Source organism: Rhipicephalus microplus, chromosome 10 (genome assembly GCF_043290135.1).
Source record: "Rhipicephalus microplus isolate Deutch F79 chromosome 10, USDA_Rmic, whole genome shotgun sequence".
Lineage (NCBI taxonomy): Eukaryota > Metazoa > Arthropoda > Arachnida > Ixodida > Ixodidae > Rhipicephalus > Rhipicephalus microplus.
The window spans coordinates 88,106,571-88,115,367 of NC_134709.1; positions in this window are offsets into that span (position 1 = coordinate 88,106,571).

Below are 8,797 nucleotides of genomic sequence, written 5' to 3' on the forward strand. Positions count from 1 at the left end.
CAGGGTTGCTGGTAGCATGAGTTATGCCGTTGCTCTCGGCTCGGGAGCGACGTCAGGAATTCAAGGGCCTTCGCGAAACAGCCCCTCCGGACCCCAGGGGGTCACTGCACCGGGTGCGGGCCGCCGGCAGGATCAGGTGGCCTTTTTCATGCTGGTAGGGAGAACGGACTACCCGGCGAGAGACGTGACGAGAATTCTCAAGGCGAACATCGACCCGGTGGCCAAGGGCATTAGGGACGTCACCCTACGACACATGGGGTACGGCGTCACCGTCTTTTCACATAAAGCAATTGCTGATAAACATGAAAAACGCCATCGAGGAAAACACAGTAACCCGCACGGCAGTAACAACACGCGTCTCCGAAAAATGTAACCCACACGTGAGGTTTTCAGGGGTACACCCGGAAATAGGTGCACAAGAGTTCGTCCGCCTATTGAGCGAAAGAAATCCCGATTTACAGCTCAATACGGAGACGTGTAGAGTCAGGGTTTCATTTCGTGAACGGACGGGGACAGTGGGGTATGTAGTAGAGGTAGACCCGGAGGCGTTTAGACGCATCATGGTGTCCTCACGCATCTCCATCGGGTGGACGGTCGTCCACGCGTGGAAAGACGCGCACGTCCCTACGTGCACGCACTGCGCGTCATACAAGCACGGTAGGAGTTCGTGCCCGCTTTCCAATGACGCCGCGAGGTCGACATGTACGCACTGTGCCATGGACGGGCACACAGGAAGTCAGTGCACAGTTAGGGAGGGGGATGCGGCTGTAAAGTGCACCGCTTGTCAAAGGGCGGGACTGTCAGCCGCCAGCCACCCGGCGAGTCACCTGCAGTGCCCGCTACTGAAGGAGAAGGTGGCGAGGCTGACAGCTCGAACCAATTATGGCGGGGCATAATGGTGCTGCCGTGATTTTGGGGGGGGGAATCAAAGGGGGAGGCTACGCGCCTCGTTGATACGGGTCATCCTTGACCACGCGCGCCTGGCGACCAGTACCTTGTGTGAAAGCATGACGGTGGGGTCCATAAGCTTGGCAGCGGTGTCGGATCCGTACCGATCATCTAAGAAAATCCCGCACCTTCCGGCGGGTTTCGGGGTGGTTGCGTCGGAGGAGGATGAGGGTGCTGCTGTGATATATAAGCAACCACGGTTCGACGTCTGCCCCATTTTAGTGACGAACTTGGTGGTCGCAGTATACTGTCATGGTCGTGGCGTAGCGTGTGGACGATGTTCCGGGCAGAGATGAACAAACGCTGGGTTTCTTGAGAACAGCGATACAGAACTACACAAGTGGAGGCCGGACCTGCGGCTATTGCCGTCGGTCTTCCCACCGAACAAAGCACTCGTAACGTTGCTCACGGGCCACGGGCGGTTCCACCCGTACTTTCACAGATTTAACCAGATGGGAGAACCCAGGTGTTTCTGTGGAGTTATGTGTGAGAAAATTCAACACTACCTAACGGAATGTCCAGATACAAGGTACATCCCAGCTCAACTCAGTCCCCAAGTGATGGCTGATGAGTCGAATCTACCACGCATCCTTGAACGGGCACGCAATCGAGCGCTGCTAATTCGCTTAGTGAGACACATAAGCGAAGACATCCCCGAATGGTCGCGGGGACGATGGGTCAGGGCATTGGTTTCGGTTTGGGTGATGAAGAAAACTATGGCACATGACATACACGCACAGTCTAATACATAACAACTAACGTTAGGTGGCGCGCGCCGCGGGATGCACACACCGCGTTCCCCCCTGTCTACCCTATACGGGAGAGGTCTCTAACCTCGGGGGCCTGGGCGTTGTATCCATACCGGGGCGGGCTTGATACACTAGGACGACAAACATATAACAACAAGACGGTGACGCCCTCTCGGAACAAAGTGCACCAGGACGAAAAGAGCGGGTCAACCGATGAAAAGCTCGACGGAAAGCTTGAAAATGTCACGGAAGGTTTGCCCTTTGGCGAACAACCACGTGTGCGGTCTCGCGTAAAACAACTTTCGGGAGAGAAGATTCGGACATTGTGGACTGCGGATTATGTACAAGGTCTTTTCTTCTTTCAATTTCTCTTTTATTTTATTTAAAATCATTTCAAGTTAATTAACTGTATTTTTATAGTTTTCAGTTTATTATTTTATTTAAAATTTTATATTATTTTCTTCCACTCTACTTTTTATTTTTTTATTTTTGTCTACTTTTACTTTATTTTTCGGTATATATTTTAATGTATTTTATTTTATTTTATTTCACACCTTTTTAAATCCTGGGCAACGCCCAGATGTTTCTTGCCTATTATTATTACATTAAAGAAATCGCGAGTTTTCCGTTCTCGGTGAGCCCTTGGGACCACAAATGTGTTACCGTACGCCAAAAATTTTATTCCACCTATTGGCTTTTTCTAGAAAATTATGCGCCTTGGGTAATAATTGAAAACCCTTTTTCATTTATTTTAAATTGGCTTTACACTTGAAAGAAATTTATGTAGCGCGAGGCGAAAAAACGAACACAGGAAAGAACAGACTGAAAAGACAGAGCGCTACTATCAACAACATGTTTATTTTCGACCTCCAAGCTGTTTTTAAGCCATAATCGTCCGGCGACCAAGCAGATAAGCACGTGTAATTCAGATACATGCACGACAATGCCATCTACCTAGAAGAAAAAACGATAAAAAGGACAACAAAAAACCTCACAGATAAAATAACGTGTCACTGCGTACGCAGGAACGCCAGTTCCTTGGGTGACAAGACTTGCTAATACATACATCTCGGAGAGCATCAATAAGTTCGGCTTCTATGATCAACCGAGTCATCTCATCCTTATGCCGACCAACAATGATTGCACTCTGGAACAAAGGCCGGCAGCCACACGCGTGAATGTGAAGAGCGAGAAAACCTTCTGGTGGCAATTTATTCGCCTTGTAATTGTGTTCTCTCAATCGCTCATTCACACGCCTACTGGTTTCGCCGACATATTTTTTCCCACATGTGAACAGAATAAGATAAATGACGAACGAAATGCACTCCACGAATTTGTGTGTATGCCTTGTTGTGCACAACACCCTTTCCTCACGTGACGGATTCGTCAGCACACACAATTTCCCAAGTTTATCGCGTACTGAAAATAGCACCCTAATATTGTCCCGAAGTGCCACTTTCTTAAGATTATGTGACAGCTGGTGAACATATGGAATTACGGCCGTGCGTCTTGATTTTGCCGGTGAATCGACATGAACATCAGATTGGCTTGACCATGCACGAATCCTTTTCAACTTTTTTTCCGCAACTGAAACTAAAACAAGATCCGGATAACCTGATTCTTGCAAACGTGTGATCTGATTATGGAAACTCTGCTTAATAAAGTGCGCACATGACTTGTTCAATGCGTTTTTGAGGCAAGTCGATTAATTGATTTGTGGGGTTTAACGTCCCAAAACCACCATATGATTATGAGAGACGCCGTAGTGGAGGGCTCCGGAAATTTCGACCACCTGGGGTTCTTTAACGTGCACCCAAATCTGAGCACACGGGCCTACAACATTTCCGCCTCCATTGGAAACGCAGCCGCCGCAGCCGGAATTTGAACCCGCGACCTGCGGGTCAGCAGCCGAGTACCTTAGCCACTAGACCACCGCGGCGGGGCTTGAGGCAAGTCGTCGCGATGGCTCTCTTGGTTAGTTTGGAATGACCGAAATGAAATGGGAGTAAAGCTTTCTGAGCACACGGATCATAGCACCAGCATAGCAGGTTGTCAGAACACTGAACACTTAAATCTAAAAACCTTATTCGTCCATCGCTAGGCCATTCTACTGTCACTTCAGTGGGCTTAAGACCATCACGAAACACATTCAACACACTAGTACTCTCACTTTGGAAATTTTCCCCCGAGCTGTCAATGAAAATAATAAAATCATCTACATATCGGAACACTTTCTTGGCTGTCGTATCTGCGAGACGATATGCCACAATTCTATCAAGTTCTGCCAGAAACAGATTGCTCAAGACAAGCGCGTTGCAAGAGCCGATACATATATTCTGCTTTTGCAAGAGAATTTCTTTGTTCCATTTAATGAACGTCGACGTAAATTAAAATTCCAACAAGGTAAGAAAGTTATCAGCGGATATACCTGACTCAGGCGAAAACTTAACAGCACCAAATCCATCAATGCTACTTCCAACACATTTTAGCATTTGTGGATGGGGGAAGGAATAGTACAGGTCTGTCACGTCAATTGAGAAGGCTCTTAGCCCTTCATTTTCATGAGCTTCCATGAACCTTAATATACTATCAGAACTTTTGACTAAAAACGGATCTCGGACTTCGAGAAGATTGAGTTTGTCTAACAAAAAAGCAGCGAGTTCTTTCTGCCAAGTACCTATTTCCGAGACTATTAGTCGAAAAGGAGTGTTAACTTTGTGAGTTTTTGCATTAAAAAATACATCGAGGCTATTCTTCTTACTTTTTTGAATACATTTTAGAGTTCCAACCACGTTCTTGTTTTTTGCACAATTGGATAGCCTTTGCTTTTACTTTGTTCAACGATACGCCATCTTTTACATGGAACACCCTAGAAATAGCATCATTAGCTTTTTCAAAGAAGCATGAACGCGAAAAAACCGCGAAGCCACCTTCCTTATCTCCCTGCAAAACACACAGCGAATTATTGTCCAGGTACGACAAAACACGCTTAGCAGGAATGTGAGAACACGCAGGTTTACAACGCGAAATGGCGTCTACTCCTTCAGAGGTAATCCTTTCTTCCTCACCTTCAGTCGCACGACGTGCCACCTGACGAACGACAGTCAGGAGTTCAGGATTTGTCCTCTCACTTTGAAGCCCGAACTTTAAAGATCACACGTTTGCAAGGATCGGGCTATCCGGATCTTGTTTTAGTTTCAGTTGCGGAAAAAAAGTTGAAAAGGATTCGTGCATGGTCAAGCCAATCTAATGTTCATGTCGATTCACCGGCAAAATCAAGACGCACGGCCGTAATTCCATATGTTCACCAGCTGTCACATAATCTTAAGAAAGTGGCACTCCGGGACAATATTAGGGTGCTATTTTCAGTACGCGATAAACTTGGGAAATTGTGTGTGCTGACGAATCCGTCACGTGAGGAAAGGGTGTTGTGCACAACAAGGCATACACACAAATTCGTGGAGTGCATTTCGTTCCTCATTTATCTTATTCTGTTCACATGTGGGAAAAAATATGTCGGCCAAACCAGTAGGCGTGTGAATGAGCGATTGAGAGAACACAATTACAAGGCGAATAAATTGCCACCAGAAGGTTTTCTCGCTCTTCACATTCACGCGTGTGGCTGCCGGCCTTTGTTCCAGAGTGCAATCATTGTTGGTCGGCATAAGGATGAGATGACTCAGTTGATCATAGAAGCCGAACTTATTGATGCTCTCCGAGATGTATGTATTAGCAAGCCTTCAATTGCCTTGTCACCCAAGGAACTGGCGTTCCTGCGTACGCAGTGATACGTGATTTTATCTGTGAGGTTTTTTGTTCTCCTTTTTATCGTTTTTTCTTGTAGGTAGATGGCATTGTCGTGCATGTATCTGAATTACACGTGCTCATCTGCTCGGTCGCCTGACGATTATGGCTTAAAAACAGCTTGGAGGTCGAAAATAAACATGTTGTTGATAGTAGCGCTCTGTCTTCTCAGTCTATTCTTTCTTGTGTTCGTTTTTTCGCCTCGCGCTACACAGATTTCTTTCAAAGGTTTCACCAGCAAGCCCACATCGCCACTCTTGTTGGCTTTACACCTCGTATGCTTTTTGAATAACAGGTTTTCCCCTACCATTATTTTTGGCTTTCTTTTCTTAAGCTGGGAATGAAGTTTGTATTGGGGCGAGGTGGGGAAGGGGGGATAAACCCGTGTCCCTTCCCACTCTCTGTTGCTTATGATGGCGGTACCTCAGGTGACCGCTCGAATTCCTTGTACCCGGGCGGCATCTACAGCTTGCCGGACGGCTTAAAGCTGGTGGGCTAGCTTGTCGCTTTTGAGTGCCGCCTCCCAGCGGCAGCGCAGCTGACGTCAAAGATCGGCAACAGTGATCGCAGCCGCGGTGGAGGCCGGCCCCTGCCCTCGAGTGGTGGTGGCAGCAGCAAGTGGCCTCGGAGTTCGTCTCTGCATGACATGCGTCGCAAAGGGAGTGGTGGCAGTGACGGTAACTTATTCAGCACACTCCCAAAGCACGTGCTGCAGTGTGTCCCTTTCCCCGCACGCTCTACACGCGTCCGTCAGGTATAGATGATAACACAGGCGTAGAATCGCAGGGCTGAGGTGCGTATTTCTTTGTACTAACCTCAGCGCTACGGCCTGTTTTTTGTCTTATTTGTTGTGTGGTGGTGGGTATTTGCGTCTGTTCAGTCTGTTGTGTTGTGTAATGTCGTTGAATGTGGTCAGGCTATCACCCCATGAGCATTCCAGTTGTTGTTGCGTGGATAGTGCCATCCCCCCGCTCTCGGAGGTTCACTGAAGGCGGCCACCGAATCCGCCGCGGCTCGGTGAGTGTGATCTCGAGCCGCGGTGTGGGCTGCCTGGTTAGCTGTGAGCGGGAAGCTGGTGTGAGCCGAAGTCCACAGGAGGAAGACATTCGCATTTTCAGTTTTGGGATACGAGGACGACAACGCCGAGGCCATCGCTCCTCGAAGCTCGCCGCCGTCCTTGTTGCCATTACTTGATATTAGTATCCACGCCGCCAGACACGAGATGCGACTGCGCGCGAAGCCTCGGACGGCAGCTTGCGAGTCGCTAATCACGACATATATGATCATAAAATTTTTTTAGATAAAAATATAATGCTTAACAGTTTTTTTAAGGTCGCGCTCTTTGGGACCCCGCTCTTTCTCCGTACGCCGCATTCCTTGGCCGCGAGCAAGGCTGCTGCACTCACCCCCTCCTCCTCTTCTAGTCTTTCAAAAACTCGCCTGTCTGGTTAGTGAACGACAGTTGGTGACGGGCTATGATCTGGGGGAACAAGGGATAAAAGGAGCGGCCAGGGGACATGAGCCACGTCTTTCGCTACAAGAAGCTTGACACCAGCCCTGCTGCTGTAGGACACACTGGGGTCACCTTTGCTGTACGCACCTGTACCACGGCCGCTGGACTACAAAGCGCATGACCCGTGCACTCTTTCATCCAGTGGCCGTGCCTGTACAAAGTGTTTGTTCTCATCGTCCTGCGTGAAGGCGTCTTTCTCAAGAGCCATCGAAGACTGGGGTGTTCCGAGTTGCACAGATCAACCCGGCCTGTTTCGCGCGAAAAAAAAAAAAACGACAATTTACTCATTTGCTGGCTATCCGAGTTTATTCTGAGTCGGCTACACAATCACCTTAAGGTCTCGTAGCAAACACCACGGCAGTGGCTGCTAAAATGTCCATAAGTTGATTTTAGAAATTGATAACGCGGCCTACCACAAGTTATTCTGAAATAAACAGATTATAAAAGCGCATGTTTTAAGCCCAAACTCCATAAGCGCGAAAATGCACGCGACAGCGACGAGAGACGCGACGTAGATCGGCGTCGCGCGATCAGTCGCTAGCGCAGGCAAATTTCATTCACGCGACGGTTTCGGCGAGCGAATTCCACTGTTGCTGGCATGAGGCCGTCAACTCGCACCAAGAAAACTGTAAAAACCGCGTAGCGAGCGGTTTCCAATTTAAAAATAAGATATATTGTTGTGCAATGGAACGGAAAGTGTTTATTATTGCCTTGCAGCATTTTTTATATGCGCATGCGTAATAAACATTGCGTTATTTCTTGTTGCGCATACGTGACTCGGGCAGGGTCACGTGCAACTATGTAGTCTTCGTCTTTTCCGGTTTTTCGCTATTGGCTGCTTGAGCCCAGCACTTCCGGGCGATGAGCGACGGTTTCCAAATCTGGAGAACCGAGCGATCGCGCGAAAACGAGCACGCGACACGTCGCGCGAACGCCCTGTTTCGTCGCTCATAGCGTCGCTCGTCGCTGTCGCGTGCATTTTCGCGCTTATGGAGTTTGGGCTTTATCACGCGCAGCAGATAGTTTGCTTGGTTGTCAATGAATAAATCTAGGAATAACAAAAAGGAATGTTGGAGGCGCTGCTACTCTGGAAAGGCAGTTATATTTTAATTTCGCAAATCAACAACACATAACAGTTATCCAGAAAAAAAAAAAGTCATGGCTGCAATTTTTCAAATGCTATTCATTTTAGGCGACGACCGTCAAGATGAGGTGACGGTTGCATCATGTGCCGTATACTAGCCCAAACTCAGGATGCTAATTCGTGGTGCTGTGATTTGGCGAATATATTCTCGTTCATTCTTCGCTTATGTTTCAGCACATGTTCACGAATGGTGGCAAGTTGCGAAAGTTGAAAGAATAAAAAAAGGGTGCATGTGATGCATTCGACGAAAATATTGTGATTACGGCAGAGAAATCTTGAACTGTATTTAGCTTCTCAAAGACACGACTTGCGGTTTAGGGTAACCTTCAGCATTTTTGTGTGCATGCCATTCTTGCTAAGGCCATGTGAATGTTGAAGGTACGTTGACAGGATAATGATGCAGCGTTGTCTATTACCGGCATTGCGTTAACACTGTTTAGTAATGTTTCATCAACATTGATGGAAAGCAATGTCAACGCTTTCACAATGATCACTGCACCAACGTTAGTATAAGTTGTCAAAGGTTGCGCAGCAAAACACAACATTAGAAAAATTGCTATAGTGAAAGTTAGCGCTCGTGTCCTTCGTGTCCTTCTTGTCTCTTTGTCGTCGTTCTGTTCTCGCGCTATAACTATCGTC